Here is a 22,405-nt window from a genome sequence, read left to right as displayed (position 1 = left end):
TAATTTAAAGTAATTAAGTAAATAAATAAATAAAAACAAAAAATATGAAATTGTATAAGTATTTTTATAAAGGTTTAAACATAGATTGTGTTTGCATGCAATTTTGTTTGAATATATGTATTCTATTTATTTCATTTAAAAAATGTTAGTTTAACATGATTTGAGTGTGTGTGTATAAAGAAAGTAAATAGTATAAAGGTTTATAAGTGATAGTTGATTTTAGGAAATTGAAAAAAGTACAGTAAATTCATTTTACAGATTTTACAAGGTAAAAGTCTGTTTGAAAATGTGTTCATCTACTATACAGAAAATATGCATACCTGAAGTTTGTGTTCATGCATATGGATATGCATGGAACTGCAAGTAGAAATCTTGAAGACTTGTACAGTATTTCTGGTAGATGCTGCTTGCCAATGATATGACACTTGTACTCAGAGAGATTCAGAGTACATTTGCAGTGCTGATCTATGATGATGCAGTTAGATTTAGAGGTCTTGAATGTGATTGGTGCATGGTCATGTGATTTTTGAGGTACATCCAATGAGGGAATGGCAGAGAGAGTGTAGTGGAAATGGTAGAAGGGCTGTTCATGTTACGCTATGTCCGCGGACATGGCGGTAGTTCGCAGACATCGGGAGTTACATTTGGGGATTTTTGGGTTCAGAAGTCATGCAAATGAGAATAAGCACTGAAAGGGATTGGTCAGGAAAGTTTGGTGGGTGTGTTGTGCCAGGAGAAATTTTCTCAGATACTCTTTTTGATGAGAGAACAAAAGATAGCTATGGCTGTGTGTTTCAGAAAACAGATTGTTTGATTTTAGGAGATTCGTGGATACATTGGTTGAAGGTGCATGCAGAAAGCCGTGGAGTAGCTGTAGATCTTGGATTCCCACATGTGGAAGTACACTGGCATAGAGTACGTGGAATGAAGTGGTTGGACTTGCTACCTCTCTGTGCTACTTTGGAGACAGAGCAACATCCAGACATAATTGTAATTCATTGTGGAGGGAACAGTTTAGGACATGTGACTGGAATTTTTTTGCAATTTGCTATGAAAGAAGGACTTAGGAAGGTTATGGACACGTTTCCTAATTCTCAAGTGATATTTTCACGGATTGCGCAGAGACAAATGTGGCTTCGTTCTTCTTCATTTGGTCCACAAATGGAAAAAGCAAGGTGCAATGTTAATAAGGCTGTTTGTGCCTTTCTAAGAGATTTTGGCATGTCTTCTTTTCACAATGAAAATATTATGTTTTGTAGTACATACATTTTTCGCAGAGATGGAGTCCATCTTACTTATGCTGGCAATCAGATTTTTCTGAGAAATGTACAAAATGCATTACGACCTTTTTTGGAATTACAACAACGATTTTGAAGTAGATGTTAAGCATTTACAATTTTTGACTTACAAACACCACCCAAAGGCTCTTTTCAGAGCCACCACTTCTTTCCAGAGAAAATTACAATTTTTGTGATGGAGTAGCAACCCAATTTTTTTAATGTTCGCGAACTGTCCGCGGACCTCTAAAAAATACAAAGAGCCCTGCTTCATTTATTTTCACTTCTATTTTCTAACTGGGAAAGGCGGCTCTGAAAAGAGCCTTATTTCTTTTTGATATTTGTAATTTTGTATTTTTTTTGGTTTTTCAGACACGACACACTAGGAGAGGAGGGTAAAGGAGGGTAAAGGGGGGGACACCAACCACAGGGATAAGAAAGGGCGAGCTGAGAGAGGAAGATGTAGACTGGGTTTTATTCGGGTAGTGAGCAGGTCTTCTCATGCTCTGAGACGATAGTCTCAAAAGCACTCCGAAGTCGCTCCCCCCTGCAGAGTACTGTGTCACAGTACATACATACAACTGTGACCCTCGAAAGGTAAGGGTCATCAGCATTCTGTATGGCCTGTGAGGCAGCTTGAGGAAGACGCTGTCCCACAGAGGTGGTCCTTGTGGTGACAGGATCAGAAACAGAGGATGAAGTAGAGGAAATCAACCTGCTACGTTCTTCACAAGGTACAACCCTGCAAATAGCCCCAGAGTGAAATGACCTCAGGTGTCGCTTCATAGTAGTGGTCCCAAAGCTGTACTTACCGTGCTTCCCGCGACTGAGTATCATTTTGCACTCATTGCAGGTAACACGGTTCGCACGAGCCTTAGGAACATTACCATGAATGGTAAATAACTGCCACACCCAAGACTCACGCCTAGTGCGGGTAGTAGGGTTTTCCTCTACCTCATTCTCATCATCCTCTTCTTCCTCCTCCGCATCCTCACTCCTGTTCCCCTCTTCAGGCCCTTGGGGAGGTGGTGGTGGTGGAGGGGGTGGGGGTGGTGCTGAAGCAGGTGCAGCACCAAGTGGCAGTTCAGCAGCCAAGGATGCCATCTCGATGATGGTGTAGTCTGCAGGTGGCAGCAAAAATCACTGTGTTCTGAAGAATATCCAGAAACACAATGGGAATAAGCTCTTGGGTGTGGTCTTTTATAGGGGTGCTTGTGCGTGGTTCGCGGACAAGCGCACTGTCCGCGGACAGATCGAACACAAAAAAAGGATCGGAAAGTTTCAAAAGGTATATAGAAACTCAAGATTGCTATGTGGGACTTGTGCCATGGTGAGATTTTATTGAAAAATATTATCGATTAACTGAAAATGTACTTTTAAATTGTTCGGGGACACGAACAGTGTCCGCATTTCAGGACACACGATGAGCGTGGGCGCGGTCATATGATCCGTTCGTGAACTAGTCCGCGAAGGAAGCGCCTGTCTGCAGGACACCAAGTGCACGGAGATTGGTTAGCGCATGCGCATTGATGTCCTACGGACACTGTTCGGGTTCTGAAGTAATTAAAAGTGCGTCACACGTGTAACGAACATTTCAGGACACCGCGTGTGTTCTTAGAACAGTTTAAACTTGGTAGCGAACAGCAAGGACAGATATAGTGTTCTTCAGGACAGGTGTAATTTTGTTTATGTACGAACATTTCAGGACACCAATTGTGTTCTTAGAACAGTTTCAATTGGGTAGCGAACACTACGAACAGGTATAGTGTTCTTCAGGACACCTCCATTTTCGTTTACGTACGAACATTTCAGGACACCAATAGCGTTCTTAGAACAGTTTGACCTTGCTAGCGAACAGTACCGGATAGATATAGTGGTCTTTAGGACACTTTAATTTTTGTTTGTTTACGAACAATTCAGGACACCGTGTGTGTTCTTAGTACAGTTTCATGTTGCTAGCGAACACTACGAACAGTTGTACTGTTGTTCAGGACACATCATTTTCGTTTATTTACGAACATTTCAGGACACCAATTGTGTTCTTAGGACAGTTTTAAGTTGATAGCGAACATTACGGACAGATATAGTGTTCTTTAGAACACTTTAATTTTTGTTTCTTTACGAACATTTCAGGACACCATGTGTGTTCTTAGAACAGTTTCAACTTGCTAGCAAACAGTACGAACAGGTGTGGTGTTCTTCAGGACACCTCCATTTTCGTTTATGTACGAACATTTCAGAACACTCGCACTGTCCGCGGATACTTTTATTGTTTTTTTTAAAAAAAAACGGAAACTATTCACAATACAATATAAAAATTAAACTTTATTTAACATATATTAATAATTTATGACAGAGAAGGTGAGGCAGAAACAGAAACAAAAACAGGAGAATTTGGGGTTTCAGCATGATTGGTATTAGGTGAAGAAGGGATGGAAGTCTCATCAAAACGTTTTGGATTATGGAGAGGGTTTGGGGATAATTGACTGGGATATGGTGAGGAGGGACAAGTACATGTGGGGCAATGGTACGAGGTTTTTGGTTTGAAATGATTTTCTACAAAAGTTTTTAAATTATTAAAATTAGCCAACAATACATCCATTTTTTCTTCTTTATTGTGAAGACTGTTATCCATAACAGGGTTTTCTGAAGTTTTTTCTATTTTGGTATGCTCTCTCAAAAAAATAATATATATGTTAAATGTATATAAAAAAATAATAAATAAATGGTTTATATTATAAAGTGTTTACCATTAGTTTCACTATCTTGTGACATTTCTTCATGTGGGAAATTGTCCTCTAGCCATTCCAGAGTACTAGACATTTCTGTGAGAAAAAAAAAAAGATAATATATTTTTTAATCTAATACAGAAAGTTTATAAATATATGAGTAAAATGAAGTACACTTTCTATTTCTGCTAAGATAAATCCTATCTATTCAGTGGGTCTGGTCTTGTTCTCAGTTCTGTTGTGTCTGTGAGGTAATTATGTTGGAAGCCAATTTATCTTCTTGTGGTATATTCCATTTCAGAACATATTGTATTTAAATGAATGGTTAGTGTGTTACATATATGTGTTACATTTCTTATGTATTACTATATATAATGTGTTTGTGTGCTGCTTTTTGAATTTGTTAAATGTTCCTATATTATGATATAACAATCAAACATACCCCCCCAGCCCCCCTCCCACAGTTTTTAGGTAGTGGTACTGTTCTCATTAAATAAGTTCGCGGACATCAAGTTCATAAGAAGAGATCTAGTCAGTTCCATATGACATGTATATAAAGTCAAAGTCATTATTGTTAAGTTGTGCTACTAAAAAACTATGAAATTCAGTGAAAAAACTTTGTTAAAGGGACGTTATGGTTAAGTTGCGCTACTAAAAACCTATGAAATTCAGTGAAAAAAACTTTGTTAAAGGGACGTTATGGTTAAGTTGCGCTACTAAAAACCTATGAAATTCAGTGAAAAAACTTTGTTAAAGGGACGTTATGGTTCCAAGTAAAACCGAAAAACCCTTGAAATTCGCCAGTTATGGTAAGCTAAGCAACCATAACTCGCGCCACCACCATGCACTGGTAAGACTAACACCCAGGACATCAAAGATGACATCACAAATGTCATTGATGACATCACTGATGACATCACATGTGTATGTACTTCTCATGAAATATGTGTAGAAGGGATTCTTATTATGTTGCGAAAAAAGTGTCAAGAATCATTGCAAGAAATATACCCTAATAAGTGCATTGAACGATGCATTGATATACATAGCATCCTATTATGGGGTTCTAACTAGTATACTAAGCTACTCATACAGAAACATAACATTGTGTGCAGCGTACAAGATGAAGGTATGATATTCGTAATGTTAATATGTTGAATAATGAAATGATAATTGTTTTCTTAATAGATTTTTGTGTACTGTGAAATATGTAATAAGTAGCTAATAAAACCCATGTATTACATAATTGCATTACTATAGACAAAACACAAAGACACAAGAACACATACCAATATGGGTATAGACAGGGAAAGTGAAGTTAGCAAAAAAGCAGAATTAGTAGCAGAAACAATTCATAACTTAACTGATTAGATTCATGCAAATAAATGATTGCTCTGTTTCAAAGCTGCTATTTACCCTATGTATATGTATCACTTGATGTTATTGGACCTTAAGGAAAGTAGTGTGAGTACAATGTATACAAATATGACCATATACAGGGAAAGTACAGCCATAAAAAAACAACAGAACTATCAGAAAGTGCTCATAAGTCTAGTGATTATCTTTATGCACAAAAAGGATTGCTGTCTTTCAAGCTTGTGTTTTCCCATATGTATATGTTTCATATGATGTGACTGTACTCTAAGGGAATTACTGTAAGAACCTACTAGAAGGATATGTCTACAAATAAAATAAAATTCTTAGTTTCTGACTGTTACTGAAGAAAACCATGTGGCCTAGATATGTCAGCAAAAGAAAAAATAGTGAGCCAGACATGTGATGTCGTCAGTGATGTCATCAATGACATTTGTGATGTCATCTTTGATGTCCTGGGTGTTAGTCTTAGCAGTGCACGGTGGTGGCGCGAGTTATGGTTGCTTAGCTTACCATAACTGGCAAATTTCAAGGGTTTTTCGGTTTTACTTGGAACCATAACATCCCTTTAACAAAGTTTTTTCACTGAATTTCATAGGTTTTTAGTAGCGCAACTTAACCATAACGTCCCTTTAACAAAGTTTTTTTCACTGAATATATATATATATATATATAGGCTGGCTAGGTCTGGGGCACATGTGGCCCCCATTGCACACGCTTTTCACTTGTAAATGCTACACATTTCTGTAAAGGAAGACATTTTTTGTGAATCTATCTCGCCCATCTTTAGAATAAACTTTCAGGGATGTCATTTGGGGGCTGCCAGGGGTAGCAGCTGCTAGCCCTGGCTCCCCTCTGCTGCCCATAGGCCTGTCTTAGCTACTCCTGGGTCACTTGACAAAGACGGAGAGCCAATATCAGATATCTGTGTTGCACCTAAAAAAGGCTTTTGTAAATGCAGCTAAATGTGCCACAGCTTTTTCACCTGGAATCTAGATCACGTTAGCTGGAGAAATAACAAGGATGGAGGAAAAACCATGAAGCCGCCATCACTAACTGGTTAGCAGTTCATTAGTGAAGAATGCCTGAATGGTTGGGTTCAGAAGCGGGGCTGTCTGTGCAGCTCATACCAGCACTGTACTACCAGGAAGGGTATGGGGGCCAGGTCTAGCTAGCTGGGAATGGGTAAGAGCAGCCTACAGTACTCAGTGACAGCACAGCATAAACGTAAATCTCATCAGTATCTTTCGTTATCTGCTTTGCACATCCAGTGAGCCACTGGGCCTGCGATGAGGGGTGAGACCCAGTGACTTCTTCCACTGATCCTGCCCAGGCACTGTGTGACCTGACTCAGATCTGCCAGACCTGCATCACAGATACACTGCAGAAAATGTCACATAATAAATGTACATGAAGTTTTCTTCTGACTTTGAAGTAAACCATCTGTTGCTTCAACAAGCAAAAGATATATATATTTGAAAGGATAGTTCAGGGGCAACGTGCAACAAGAGGATGCAGTGAAACATGGGTTCAGTTCCTTTTCCAGTGCTCAGAAGCTGTAGGAGACCCATATTTAGCAAGATATAAAGGACCAAAGAAAATAATAAAATGGGCCTTTTTTGGGGGCAATGTCATGCTGCTGCTGCTGTTTACATTTTAAAATTAAAATTAAGACCTGCAATTACTGTGACCTTCAACACATCCTTGCCCTCTATCTCCCATCTAACAAAATAAACCTGTGGATTACTTACCAAATAAGCAAAACAGAAAGGTGATGGCTGGGAGGTTTCAAATCATTCACAAGCACTGGCACAGTTCTGGGCAACCCTCCAGAGCATCGTTTTTCTGGTCCGATTTGTGCTTGTCAGTTGCTGTTTCCAGTCTGCGGCCAGATGCTTGGCAGGCACTGGATGTCTGCGCTTTGGGGTAGAGGTCTCTTCAAGATGCTCTGTCTGTTTACAGTTTAGACCAAGTGATATACAATAGTCCAGGTTGTTGTGTTAGACATCTGCTTACATTCACAGTTATTTGGTAATATGGGCCTGTACACGCTGATATTAATGCTACATATGCTGATCCATTCTTGCATGAAATGTATATCATATTTAAGGCCTCCGGTTTTATGGTATTTATTTTTTTTCCATTTCTGTTTGTATTTATGCATATTTACACATTTATTTGTTTTCCTATAAAAAGATAACTCACAACCAGTATTTTTCGGTATTTATTCCAATAACAAAATGCAGTTATAAAAGCAGATATGCAGCCAAATAGGATCAATTTTTTTCCATAACAACAAACGATTGCTCCTGTGACTGCTGCTGCCTTAAGATATATAGGCTGTCAGAAATTTGAAGAACGTTAATGCTATTTTCATACACCGTTTACACTGTCCATGCAGCCAATCTGCAGTGCGATTGGTCTGGGATGCATGAGTGACATCATAGAAAACAGACAGAAAGACCTGTTTTTCCGTTTTTGTTTCATTTTTATACATAAATGCAGACAGAAAGCAGATTGATTTCCATCTGTATTTATATGTAAACATCAGTAAAAACTGAAAACTGGAATCCGTAATCACATTTAAGGCTTCTGGTTTTATGATTTTTATTTTTCTGCGATTTCTGTCTGTATTTATCCATATTTATTTTAGAGCCTTTTTTCTGTATCTATCCACATTTATTTTTTGTCATGTAAAACGATAGTCCACAACTAGTTTTTTCTGCATTTATTCTGATAATAAAATTAATTTGTTAAAGGACACATGCAGCCATACAGGAAAGAAATGCTATCTCAATATTTCCGATAACAAACTGTTGGTCCTGTGACTGCTGCTGCCTTCAAGACATATGCTGTCAGCAATTTGAAGAACTTTAAAGCTATTTGTATAAAGCTTTTCCAATCTGCATGCTTCCAATCTGCAATGTGATAGGTCTGCTATGTATGTGACATCATAGAGAACCAGAGACACAGACCTGTTTTTCTGTTTTTTTCCACTTTTATAAATAAATACAGAGAGAAAGCACAGATTTTGTCTGTATTTATGTGTTGTAAAAATCAGTCAAAACTGAAAACAAGAAGCCTTAATCATATTACAGTGTTATCGTAACCTTATTTATCTTAATGTACTGGGGAACAATGCTATGTGATGCCACTTCTGTTTTGTCAAGGGGTGAAAGGTTGTGTGCCATCACTTCCTGTGATGTCACTTAGGGGTGGGGTCTAGTGACATCACTTCCTGTGATGTCAACAGTGGTCAGGGGTTGCGTGGTGTCACTTCTGCTACCCCAGGCATTTTGGTGAAATGATGTCTCTGCAAACTCTGTATGCACTTGATGTAGTTGTGCTCAAGTATCTAAGGCATTCAGATAACTTCCAGTGAATCAATTTGAGCCCTAATGGTACATGAAATCACATCAAGAATTGCCATACAGTCTTTTTTGTTCCCTGAAGGGCAACCGTATTACTGCTAACATCATGTCACTGATATCCTCTATGGAGGGCTTTGCTTCCCAACAAATGCTTTGAGAAATAGATGCAAATATATGGATAACATTTCCAAAATGGATCCCATACCAGCTGGAAGGCCCCACTGATTATTTTGAGGATCCTTAAGGGACTGAGTCATGGGGAAAACCAGCTTCTGTGTGAGGTATGGGCCAAAGAGTACAGGCCAAAAAAATATATATAAATAATAGAGGAGTCACTACTCTATGACAACTTCCCACTATGCAGTGTAAAGTAATAACTCTCCTGAAAAAGAAGAAATTAGAAAAGTCATGCAAAACACCAAAAACACTTACCTCTGTGGAGAAAGCATGCTGCTAATAAAGGAGGGTGAAAGTATTATTATTATTATTGTATTTATTGAGCGTGGAACTAGCTTCGAGAAGCAACAGAGCACTTTACAGAGGCATACAACAACACAGATATACCACAGAGCGCTTTAGAGAGGTATACAACAGTACAGATGAATAACGGAGTGCTTTTTCAGAGGTAAAAATAGAACAGATATACAGAGGGGGTAGGATACAGAGGAGAGGTACAGCTGTACTGGGTGGCGGGGAGGAGAGTGGCGGACGACGTCTAGCGAGTCAGGGTAACGTGATGGCCTAGGTGTTGATGAGGAGAGACTACTGTAAACTATATTTATTGCATTTGCAGGAGAATCCAAAGCCCTGGGAGAGTGTATTTTATCTGAGGTTTCGTGTTATGGCCTAGAACTATCCATTCTACATATGAGGTCAGGCCCTAGGTTTACTCCATGCAGCACTGAGAGAAAAAGTAAAGATGAATTAATTTGTGCAAGGCTTCTGAACCCCACCCCATCTCACAGCACATCAGAACTGAGACCTTTCAAAGATTTTGGAAATCATTATGTAGAATTTGAGCAGTTTTTAATTTTTTTGTATATTCTGATGATGCACCACTGAGTTGGTTTTGGTGTGCTCTGCCAAAAAAATAAGTGCATAGTACTACAAAAGTTTTTTTTTTTTTTTTTTAATTTGTTTCTGGAAACTGCAGTTCAAATGCTGTACAGTAGACAAAACTGCAGCATGTAAAAAGAGTGCCAACATTTGATTGCGAGAGGGTGCATTTTAAAATGTATTCAAGGCAACAAAGATGGATGTGATTAATTGCTGTTGGAATTGATATCAAAGAAACTTGATCATATTAAAAGAATGGTCTATTTATGAATACCTTCATGTGTACACTATAGAAGAGCCAAAAACACATATCCTCCAACTATTATGTCACAGCAGTTGAATATGGAAGTCATAGTCTACTGCTTTGACCTCATGTCAGGGTACTACGGAAAGGAAGACTCAGAATACTTCCCTCATTGCCATCATGCACCTCCTCAACAAAGAGAGTCACATGCCCATCAGATTTTCAGAGCCACGGTTCCTGTGTCACACTCGCCATTAGGTCAGTGACAGTGTGGGAGGTGCGGCTCAGAAACGCTGACATGCTGTGGGTTGCACACTGTCACGCCCCCGCACTCACCCCCACTCCCACTTCCTACCTCACACCCGTCTGCCCTACCTGGCGATTCTCGCCATCATGTTTTCCACCCACATCAGCAGGGGAGGCACGGCAGGCGGGATACCACGGTGGGGAGACCCGCCTCTTTTCGCCCTTTTCCACGGTGGCGGTTGCCATGGCGCCTCCTCCACACCCGGCGATGCGAGCATACCAGGAAGCGAAGGCAGCACCAATCGCTGGCCGCCTTGCGCTCCGCGTAACGCACGCGAGTGCTCACGTGATGTGTCACGTGACTCCGCTCGCAGCTTCAAAAGAAGCCGGCAAATGCAGCGCGTCGCTTCACAGCTACTAATCCGGAGGACTGCCAGGCGTTACTTACTGCATCTTGTTACTATCCTTACCTCGACCTCGGAACGTTTTACTTGGACTTGCTTTGGATTACCCTTGGACCTTGGCTCACTCTCTGACCCCCGGATTACTTGACCTCTGTTTGAACACTGGACTTGGCTCTGGATTGTCCCTCTGTTTCTGAAACCTCGGATTGCTTCAAGTTTTGCCACAGATCAAGTTCTTGCTTCACCCAGGTGTTTCCGGAGTGCCAACTGCATCATCCCAGCCTGCTGTTGGTTTCCCTTGCTGTCTGTGTAGGTCTCCTACCTATGCTACCATCCTTTAGGTAAACTGGTGTCACTGTACCTTGTTTGCTCCCTCTGCCAGTTGCCTTTTGGGTGTTTCCTTGATTCTAACCCTTTGCCTTACAGCACTCAGGGGTCCTTCCGGCGTTCCCGGTACCAGGCTGATGACGACACTCCACACCTGTGGCCTCAAGGATTGCTAGGGCAGTTATTTTTTCCTGCTCGAGCGGTACTTGGGGACGGAGGTATTACATAACTGCACAACCATCAAGTCTGACCAATCAAGTTAGAACAGACTGTGAAGCCGCCTGGTCGTCCAGTTACGGATACCTCAGCCGGGGACCCTGTGACTGCTTTAATGCAAGCAGCGACATCGCTTAGGGCAGACATGGCAGCTGCTACCACTGCGTTGCACCACCGCCTTGATGCCATGCAAAGCACACACCACCCCTTGCCTGTAGACGCCGAATTCGGTGATGCCGCTCCACCCCTAAACCCAATCCCAGTCACACCGCCCACCTTGGCAGCCCCGCCTGTAGTGGTTCAGACCCCCTTCCCTCTGGCAGCCCCCGAGAGATACCAGGGGGACCCAAAGAAATATTGCACCTTTATAAACCAATGCAAATTGCACTTTCTGTGTTGACCCCAGGCTTTTTTCTGATTCAGTCTCTAAGGCGGCCTTTCTCCTCTCCCATCTGTCAGGTGTAGCAGCCACGTGGGCCAACCCGTTGTTGGAGGGCGACCATCCTGCCCTGTACGATTTTGAGCTATTAACCCAAGAAATGGCCAAAGTTTTTGACACCAGATACAAAGCACAATCCAGGGATATGGAACACCTAGATCTCACTCAAGGCTGGTCCTCTCTCATTGAGTACATCACCAAGTTCAACCAGCTCTCTGCTGAGACCTCCTGGCCAGAGAACAAAAAGGCAGTGATATATATCGGGGCTTGTGTGGCTCCATGAAGGACGCATTGTCTGTGGTGCCCTCTCTTCCCGCAGTCTATGCAGACTTGGTTGACCTGACATTGCAGGTCGACGCTAGACGAGCAGAACATAGGGTGGAAGCAGGGCTATCCCATACCCCATCATCAACCACATCCGACACCTCACCCGAACCTATGCAGATCGGCGGGGTACGCAGCCCCATTACTCATGCCGAACGAGAGCGCAGAAGGACAGACAATGCTTGCTTCTACTGCAGCCTCAACGGTCATTTTGTAAAGTAGTGTCCCCATTGCCCAAATAACAAGATTCTGGGTTTTCCGAAGACTCGCCCTTGAGATCAGGGGTTGGGGCGAGTCTTATACGAAATCCCTCTGATCCTGCTTTTGGTCCCGTCCGGCCTGTGGTGGTACAGGCATCCTTGAACCCTACTGCTGGCATCTCCCATGCAGTACGAATAGTGATCGACTCTGGAGCTACAGACTGCTTTATTGACATAGCACTAGCCAGTTCATTAAATCTACCTTTGGTTAAAAAAATACACCCCGAACCAGTTCATGCAGTGGACGGGACATCCCTTGCTTCTGGACCAATCATGCAACAGACAACCCCATTGGAATTAGTCATACAGGAAGTCCACAGGGAAACCATATCTTTTGATCTCATAGCCACACCTCAGTTCGGAGTCATCCTGGGCATCCCTTGGCTGAAAAGACACAATCCTCTGATTAACTGGGGCACAGGTCAGGTCTCCTTCGAATCAGAGACGTGCCAATACTACTGCCTACTCGAGATAATCTGAATAGCGTTGTTTTATTCCCTTGTCAGTAGCCAGACATCCTTTTGCGTGAACTTGCATGTTTTTGCAATGTGAGGAGGGGGTTGGGACGTTCAGTGGTATGAATCCGGCTTCAAGAACAAAGCGGGGGAAGGGTGGGTGATTGCTGGCTCTTAGCCCGCCCCTCATTGGCCAAGGAGTATCTGGCTTGAAACAGCCCAAGGCTACTCGTACGCATATGTTGGGCTGACAATATCATTTTCTAACAGAACAACCTCCCAGACTCGTGCTTTACCATTCATTGCACGGATCCCTAGGCTGAAATTAGAAGCGTGCTGGCAAGCATGGACTCTTGAGTTTTGACACTGCCCACCCTGGACTTGGATCGTCTCACACTTGTACTAGAAAGATCGCAATGAAGTATTATAATTGTTTTAACTTCCTAATTTAGCAAATTATATCACCTCCTCCTGTTTAGGGTGGCCAACTTTAAGCACTTTAAGCACTGCCGAAATATACATGGCTCTGCTCCTACACTAATTTAGTAAGTGCACTATGTTTATATTGAGTACCCGTGCATTTCAAGTATATAAGTAATGACATTCATTGAAATATGTTTAAATAGGTAATTGTGTGTAGAAGACAGCAAGATACAGTTTAAACTGAAATTAAGTGACGAACATGATGTGATAAGGTGAGCCTGGATCACCCCTGGAATTTGATTGCAATTTGCACAATTGGTGAGCAGTAGATAGTGTAAGTCTTATGAGCCATCCAGGGTTAGTTCCATGGAAAGAGGTGGGCAGACTGCAGAGCTGGCACGGCTGGAGATGGGCTAGTCGTAGAGATGGCCTGGATGGTAGGGAGATGTTGAGGGGAGAAGGGGTCTGACCCGGATCACAAAGATTGGCTCAAATAGTTGGATTTCAAGGACTACACTCTACAGTAATAATGTCTCAAAGAGTTTACTTACAAAAAATACAAATTGAATAATAAAGCCACATGACAGCATCAGCATGTAAATACTTATAACAACATGTTAAACCAAATAATATAATTTTGGCTTTAATGGTAAACTATAACTCCCAAAATGCAAGATAATTCCAAACTGAAAAATCTTGTTAACCCACGGTACTTTCAGCGATTTAAGACATGGAATAAAAGAAGTTGTGTAATAAAAGAAGTTGTGTAATAAACAAAGATAGATATGTGTGCTCCTTTCCACTATCCCGTGCCGCAGTTGCTGCAGCGCCAAACATGTGACATGGAGCAGCAGCAGTGTGATGGGCTGGTGGTGGGATGATCTAGCACTGAGCCGGGCCGCTGGTGCCGTGGTGCTGCCGGGACCGGCATTAATGAGCCAAGAAATTTTGGGCCCTGGCACTTATTTTTTTTACAAATTAAGCACTGCTAGAACCTATATACATATCTACACATAAAACCTACTTTCCCTATGTAAAACATTCAAACGTATTAAAAATTACATGACAATCAAATGGGATGATAACTTATATTTTACAATATGCTATGTATACCTCTGGTCCATGTATCTCTTCAATTCCTACCGCTTCAGTGGTACATTCCTTGGACTAACAAAGTACTTCTTCAGAAAGTTGTTTTCAATGATTGTCAACCTTACAATAACATTTGAAAAAACAATAAAGTTCATCATTGTAGTACAATTTGTACATTGTTATCAAGATAATGTTGAACACTGGGCCTCATTACGAGTTTGGTGGTAACCCGTAACTCGCCGGTACTACCGATGGGTTGATGTCGAACTTGTTATACTGTTTCCACCGCCTGATATCCCGGTGCCACAGGGACGTTCTTGGCAGCCCGGGATATCAAGCAGCGGAAAGTGTAAGTCCCCATTCCCTGTAATCCCATAGGACTCCAGAGGAATGGGGGCATGGAAGCACCGACACGGTTGCTAACATTACCGGTGCTTCTGTGACAAATCTGCCTACCAGACCCATTGTGCCCGGCAGGTCAGAACTGCTGGGTGCAACGGCTCAGTAAAGCAGAGTTGTAGTGTGACGGTACGGAAAGGATGCCGGTACGGTTCGACCGGCCCCCTTATTTATGGACTGCCACACTCGAAATGAGGCCTACTCTCTACATGAGACATTTAAAAAATATATATTTTAAATTGTGTGATAACCTTCCGAGATGTCATATGGAGTTAGTGTGAGATCATCCTGCAAAATATAGTGATTACATTATTGCCGGCTAAATTAGTTTGTGTTGTGATGTTTTCTTTTTAATCATTTCAGTTTTGTGTTTGCAGATAAAGGTAATTACCAAAAACAGAAAACTTTCTTATAGTGAAAGGTTACCTGCATTTCCGTTACAAAACTTGTTTTTAATTGGTTTACTTTCATTGTTGTATGTCTACGAGCAATAATTACAACACGTTTGTTGATTGGATTTGTTGCAATTTCATAAAGTATTTTGAATTGTTCAACTATTAACATTTATCTTAATTTCATACAAAATGTTATTAACCAACAACTGCTAATATAACTCAATAAATTCTCACTTCTCATGCCTCATCGTCCAGACCGGTTCCAATTCTGTAATCGTACGTTGTTGAAGTTTCAGCATCCCCCAATATCAAAGTAATTGTTTTAATAAGGATGTTAAAAATTGTTTTACAAATCTTTACATGCAAAACATGGTTGATATTAAGATATAATCCTACATGCCACTTTGTATCAATATCTAATATTATACATAACTGTGATCAATATGTTTAAAGTGGAACTTGACCATATGCATGTATTTTGTAGTCGCATCTGAAGGATTAGTATAAAAATATTACTTGAAAGGTGAGTGCGGCTGCTGTTGACTCAAGAATAGTGGTCGATGTTGAATGTTGGTTCTTTATTCAATGTGTATATTCATAGCAGTGTTCAATAGAAAATGTACATTAGTAATATATTTTAGACCGCATCAAAATCTCTAGAGTAAGTTTACGTGCATGTCGCTTGTCCTCACCATTTGGATACTTGATATGTCTGTGATTTCCTCATTTGTAGCGGTTTGTACTTCAATCCATTATCTCGGGAGGATAGCTCAGTGGCAATGTGCTTGCCTTGGCAGCAAGACGACATGGAGCAACACAGGTTCGATCCCCGTGTACGCGCTTAGAAACCTCTGGGTATTAAGTGTGTTATATATAACCTATTATATCATATCATATCATCAGTGTGCTCTACGTAAAGACATGGTAATCAACATATTTAACAAAATAACCGATTTTAAAGGATGCTATGTACGTGTTTAGAAAGGCACCCAATGCACTGAACTATTACAGAATCCTTAAAGTAGGGGTACCCGAAGTAGTCTACAGTGAAAAATGTACAAACTACAGTACATTGTGCAGCGAAGGAAAAATGTGTAATACACCATCTATGGAAATATTCCCCAAAAACTCAAAACCGTTCATCATTTTACCTTTTCAAACACTACTTCAATCAATTGAGCAATGATTTAGAAGGCATATGTATACAGAGCAATGTTTTACTTACCAACATACCTAAACAATGGATCTTCCACTACTCACCAGAGCCAGCTTGTGCTGTAAAACAGTTGGAACTGCATTGGGAATTAATTTGAAAAGGAGTCTGGGTGACGCCTTTTAGTGCACTTTGATGATTTGTACATGTAGTCAGAGAAGTGCATGGTGCAATCTTAAAACTGATTGCCATTCACATCTTACAAGACTTCTTTGGCTCTGCTTTCAATCTCAGACACTGGAAATCTGCAAACCAAAAGAAATGTTCTTATTAAATCAAAATCCTTTGGGAATGCGTGCAAGACTGTGTTAGAGGTTTTGACATAGCTGACATTCTTTGTCTGTAAGATCTGTTGAAAAAATATAAACAAATATGGCAATTAATAAAGTATCACTGTGAGTAAAGCAACCATCACATACCTTTGTTTGTAAACTTTTGTTAAATAAAAAAGAGCCCTCTTATCTGGTCTTATCAACATGGCGATCAAACTAGTCAGTCATTGTTCTAACGCAAGCTGAAATGTATTACTAATCCATTGAACAAACTTTGAGCCACTTAAATAAAATACATTCAAAACATGGACTACGAAACATTAGATTCAGATACAATACTTTGTAATGGTATGTGCTAATTTCAGAGGTAAAAATACATAAAACGGTTGATAAGGGTTAAGTCTTTCAGATAGATTGTAATGAGATTACTGTATACTTTGAGTATAAATTAATAGAAATTTGCAGAGCAGCGATCAATGCAACTACAGAAACACATATTTCACCAACCCTTCTTTGGATGAACAGATGAGCTGATTCAGCAAGACAGGTAACAGTGGATAGATGACCATATTCGTTGTAGATTGCAGAGATGTTTTCTTGGTAACTATCAACGTGTTTATAAAGGGTTACAAAAGTGGGTGTGTATGTGAATGTCTGACTTGCTCGTTCACACCCACCCAGCATCAATGCCAATGTTTGGCATCCTCATTCCCATCCACCCAGCCCCCTCTCTCTGGAGCGCACGGTCACAGGTGTGACCTGCCATAGATACCGGGTATCTACAATGGGTAGATACAATGGGCTACGGAATAGTGTTCAAGGGACACATAAATAGGTTTATTCCAGGGGCGGGGAATTCAAAGGGGACTCTGGAGACACCGGGTCTTGGGTAGTCATTTGGACAAGGGTCCACTGATATGATATTTTATTTGTATCGTGCTCATAAACAAGTGTTTCAGAGCACGACAGGGAAAGGGGGTGGAAACAAGGGAGGACAAAACAACGATCTTACTAGGCCCAGTGACATTGAGAACGTGCCAGTGCAGGGAAGAGGTGTCATGATGCCTACCCCCGGGCATCCGGATCAAGCCCATCAGCCCCGGGAGCAGGCATCCATACATTTACAAAAACCCCAGCAGCCCCAGCTAGGGGCTGTCTGGGTTCAGTCCTGGCGCCGTAGGCACCAGGCTCAAAATAAAAATCTGTCCTGGCGCCATAGGCGCCAGGCTCATAGACATTACTTACCTCATGCAGTCCATGCTGTAAATAAATCCAAGCCAACGTGAGGCCTGGATGGGACTATTTTACTACAGGGACGATTTCTTACTCGGGTGTGGTCCTGGGGAACTTCCTTCCTGGGACTACTTTGGAGGCTATTTAAACCACGCCCGAACAGCAGCACATGCTTCGTGTTATTCTGCATCCAGCAGCGTGACTCTCACCGTGCCTGCAGCCAGCATCCAGGCTTCTGCCACCCCCGTGTGCCTGCAGCCAGCATCCAGTCTTCTGCCACGCCCGCCTCGAATCCGGAGCTCCTAGAATAAAGAGGAAGAAAAGGACAAGGTTAGAAAACAAACTTATTTCAAATTCCTCACCTGATTCCGGATCCATTTCATTGCCTGACCTGGAAAGTACATCAGTCCTGCAGGCGTCGCTTCGCCAGCTCCAGCACAGCGCCATACTCACCAGTTCTCACAGCATCTTTTGATCCGGCACTGTCTCCATCATTTCTTCGCCGTACTCCGGCACCTAGGGGCACAAGAATAACAAGGTGAGCCAAGGGAATCAACAAATACCTCTTACCACCATAGACTTACCTGATTTACCACCAGCGGTATTATTCTCCATATCTTCATATGCCACGTCTGTAAAGAGGGAGAAAAACAACACGTTAATGCATGCAATAGTTACCGGACAGCGTTGGGTAACACAGACTCTTACCTGAACGCCAGCAGCAGCTACGAGACCTTCTTCTCACGAACTCAGTTGCAATTTAAGGAAGGAAGGGGACAAGAGTGAACATCGGGCACATTGAACTCTTTGAACTTGATACTTACCAATCCCGCCTGGGACTTCAGAGTCAATGCTTACCGGAACTCTCCCAACGCCTTCAAACCAGTGAAGTAACTGGTATCTACGTGCCCCTGCAAGACACGCAGGATGGAGAGCTCATCTTTTACAAACATAAGGTGAGGTTACTAAGGGGATATCGGAGGTGATTAGTGGGGGAGAGCGTGAACAGTTGGGAGGCCATCACTAAAATCCACAGGTGGCTAATCCCTGTCTCCACTTGCAGGAAAATACTTCTTCGGGTCCAGCAGACAAGACTAGGCGGGCCAGTCCAGACAGTCATCTCTGCACTACGAATCATGTTGACGGAGACCGCAGCTGTCTGGGTCCGATCGACACCCCTATGGGGTCCAGGTGAGCGTAACAAGAGGGAAGTGAGAAAGTGCAGGGGGGAGAAGTGAACAGTGCTAAGCAAGGGATGAAAACAACAACAACTGGTAGTGCAACCTGCAGGGTAGCAAGTGCATGGTTTAAGGTGCAGACAAGGGGTGTCTTATGAGTGCAGGTAAGGGGACTGTAGGGTTGCAGATATAGCCCCAAGTGCAAAGGTTGCCAGGAGGCAGTGCAGTGAGTGGATGGGTCGGCAGGGACCTGGGCCCAAAGTCAGAGGGTAACCAGGTGCAGGGTACCGAAGCAGACAGGTCAGCCGGAGAGAGTGTCACGACCCTCACCCAAAACCCCCTCTGGCAAACCCATTGGCCAGGTGGAGAAAGGACTCAGGCCTCTAGAGCCTGGCATCCTCTTCAAAAGCCTTCATGGGGCCAGTCCTGGCACCTATGGCGCCAGGCTCATACACCATGAAAAACAATGTGCTTAAGAACTACTTTATTGTATTGTCAGCCAACATGGAGGCATCCACATAGCTTGGTTCCTAAGAACCAAGCTATGCGTTCTAGTGTTTTGGGTGTGGTAGCCTAGGGACTACTTTACCTGGACTATTTTGTTGGGGCTATTTAAACCACACCCGAGCAAAACAACATGCTTTGTGTTATTTTGCAGCTTGCAACATGACGCCCACCATGTCCAGCTATTCCCTCGAACCGCGGAGAAGCAGAACCTGCAAGGAGACAAAAGGAACATCATTAGCAGCAGCATCTTACCTGCAGTCTTCATCTTTAAACACTCACAGCTACTGAGAACAGCTTCCTCAAATCTGCACGCCTCCCGGACAGAATGACCTGAAGGCGGAAGATAGAGGCAACATTAAAGAAAGCAGTAGAGACATTTACAAATTACGAACTGCTCAAAAGGCTTACCTGGCTGATCGCCTCTCGGCTGGCACCACTTCAGATATTCCTCTCGCGCTGAAGAACACTGCAACCTACAAAGAAGGAAAACACAGGTTAGCAAAGGCAAGACTTCGCAGCGCTGTGCATAGCACTTACTTACCGCATCATAGCGCTCATAATGCGCCATCATTTACCAGCTGGGCTCAACCAAGCCAGTTCGCCGCGCTGAAGCTCCACATACATAAGGGAGAAAAAAGAGACATTTTAAACAAAGAAAGGCATGCAGGATAGCAACAAAACTAAAGAACAGCAATGAGACCTACCTGAACAATATCAAACGGGCCAGCGTCAGTGAAGTAACTGGACCGTACTCGCCCATAAAAGACAACGCGCCCCTGCAAAGAAGGCAGGACGGAGAGCATGCCTAATTCTACCACAAGGTGAGGAGAGGGCGCCAGAGGGACTGAAATCATACGGGGTGGAGGAAGGATACTTACCCCAGTCGGTCAGTCTCGAGCACAGTCCTCATGTATTTTCAGGCAGAACCTTCCCCGCAGACCACATCAGGGCAAAGCTGATAAGCATACCAGCGAGTAACCCGGCTGGGTGGCGTCCTTGTGGATACCAGGTGAGCGTAACAGAGAGGAAGAACAAAGGCAGAAGCAAAGAGGAAGGTCTTTAGGTGCTTCCAGAACCATAGATGGTTCTCCTCAAGATTTAGAGTGGCAGGGAGGCTGTTCCAGATGGAGGCCTATAGTATAATTCATTGTGTTTTGGAGTACGGCGCCACTGCATATGATCACATTACTGGTATAATGTGGCATACATATGGCCAGCCATATGTCGCCAGTGTAACATATGGATATGCAAATGGAGACAGGCTACAGATTTAAAAGCACGCCAGGATATTTTTTTTTCTTATTTGAAATGGCTCATTTACAGGAGACCACATTAGCTATCTAATTGACTGACTTAATTAACAAATACTAACACTGGCACTAACTCAATAACATTATAATGTGCTCTCCATGTGGAAAAAGAGGCAGAAGAGACATGCTCTGAGAGTCATTTTTAAACGTGCATTTAGATTTTTTTTTCCTTGCTCTCTCTGTTCACTGTGTTGCAGGAAGCGAAATCTGCATGCCAGGAAATGAGTTTAGATACAGTTTCTTACTGTAAAAGTCGAACTATTGTTGAAAGAAGGAGGATACGGTCTCTTGAAATTGATTGGTGACACGTAAGAATGGGAGGATGGAACAGAGGTTTGCTGAACAAGGTCTGACAGAACTGAGTTCAGATGGATTTGGCTGAGCTGCCGTGAGGGTTTTTTGACTGAGCTGCAGAGACAGAGCATCTGAGACTGGCTGTGAGGCAAGTCCAGTCTCACTTGGCACCGGCTTGAGAATTCCATGTTCTCGCTGTGCGTTTCAAACTTCAAACACAAAGAAAACCCTGGGCCCATTCATCGGAGGCGACGAGCCAAGGGAGATCGCGTGTAGGAGAGCTACAGATAGCTGGTAATTATACAAGAAGAGTGAGATTACTGTGTGCTATTGTACGAATTACCTAATATCAGGCAGGCAGAATAGAAAAAGGGAATCCCCTGTGTTTAATTGACACGCTGTAAAGTTGCAAAACGAATATTTTTATTTTGCTGTATATTTTGTTTTCTCTTTTTGTTACAGATGATGCAAAGTGAATCTCATTCTGCTGCTGTACATTTTTCTGTTTGTTTCTGTAAAACAAAAGGGTAAAATGGTGTTCTGAAATGCAACTGTTTATAATACACAAAAATACATAAAAGCAGATGTGTAGTGTGTTTTTGTTTTTCTCTTTTCTTAGTGCATCTGGAATAGCACTTGTGATACAGGGAAGATTTTTAGGTAGTGCAGTTGTAATTTTCCCATCTAGATAAAACAACAGAAAGAATAAATTGTCTGAAAATAAGACTTGGCAGTAATAAATAGTTGTATGCGTGTGTTCCCCAGTGCTTGCTGTCTAGGGGAAATCTAAATACAATACATAGATTACTGGGGGTCTATGAACCAGTAATGGGGCCATGGACACATAATTCATTGGTGTAGATAGATCAGTGATAACAGCCACAGGTGGCACTATATATGAAAATGTGGTGTTTCTGAATAATGTAAGTCCAAAGCTCTCTAGAGATCACACGAATAGTCTAAACAAAAATAAGGAAGGTTTTGTATGATGGGGCTATAATATAGGGAAGGAAAATCATGCTCACCACTAAGTAATTTACCACCAGAAAATACCTCCAACAAAAATGTATACCACTAAACAGTCCTGTTTACCTTAATAAGGAACGGTCCCTGAAAGCAAATAAGGCCAAACGCAATCTAAATGCAAGGAGTAGCCATTGCCAAATTACCATTATTTCTGGCAGTAAGAAAATACCGCCAGGCCCCAAATTTACACAAAATACCCTACATATTTATGGTGCGTTGCAGGCCGGGAAAGTGATCATAGAGCACCTGTTGGGCGTGGCAAGTGTGTCTCACACTACCATTTGTACATTAGAGGGAAACCATTTCATAATAGCAGTGTGTCACTGAAAAACAAATTTCAAAAT

This window comes from Ambystoma mexicanum, chromosome 7p, assembly GCF_040938575.1.
Source record: "Ambystoma mexicanum isolate Mex_15411 chromosome 7p, UKY_AmexF1_1, whole genome shotgun sequence".
In the NCBI taxonomy this organism is placed as follows: domain Eukaryota; kingdom Metazoa; phylum Chordata; class Amphibia; order Caudata; family Ambystomatidae; genus Ambystoma; species Ambystoma mexicanum.
Note: the sequence above shows the minus strand (reverse complement) of the source record.